The sequence below is a fragment of the Arachis duranensis genome, chromosome 5 (assembly GCF_000817695.3).
Source record: "Arachis duranensis cultivar V14167 chromosome 5, aradu.V14167.gnm2.J7QH, whole genome shotgun sequence".
NCBI lineage: Eukaryota > Viridiplantae > Streptophyta > Magnoliopsida > Fabales > Fabaceae > Arachis > Arachis duranensis.
This window is the reverse complement of record NC_029776.3, coordinates 6,184,584-6,185,120: the sequence shown is the minus strand read 5'-3', so window position 1 is coordinate 6,185,120 and position 537 is coordinate 6,184,584.

Sequence of the window (537 nt, the reverse complement as noted above, 5' to 3'; positions counted from 1 at the left end):
TGTAATGGAGTGAAACTCCACTTCACGTGCGTCATTATGAATTGACCATGCGTATTTTTGGAAGAGTTTTGGTTAGTGCGCATTTTGGTAGTTAATATTTTTTCCTTATTTATTTATATAAAAAAGTGTGATGTCATCTTGTTGTACTATTATTTTTTTTCTTTCCTATTTTTGGTCAACTATGCAGAGTGCACTATCTATATGATTTGCATATTGCACATTTTTTTTCCTTCTTTTTTTTTTGGTATGGGTAAGGGCCAGAAAAACCTAGTCCAAATAGATAAGAGAGGAGGGAATCTCTTTGTTTTCTAAGTTCATAAAGTGATATTATGAGCTATAAAATGGCTTAATGAGTCTACCAGCAATGAGACCCAATTACAGAATTGAGCTACAACAAAGATACGAAAGTACAGACAGTCTTTCTGATTGTTGGTCCCAGGGCTGGGGCTGTCTGGTCCAATAAAAAAAATCTTTCCAGAGAAAAAAAAAAGAAAGTGCAGATGTTTTCGAACCTGAACCTCATATAAATAGAGAGTT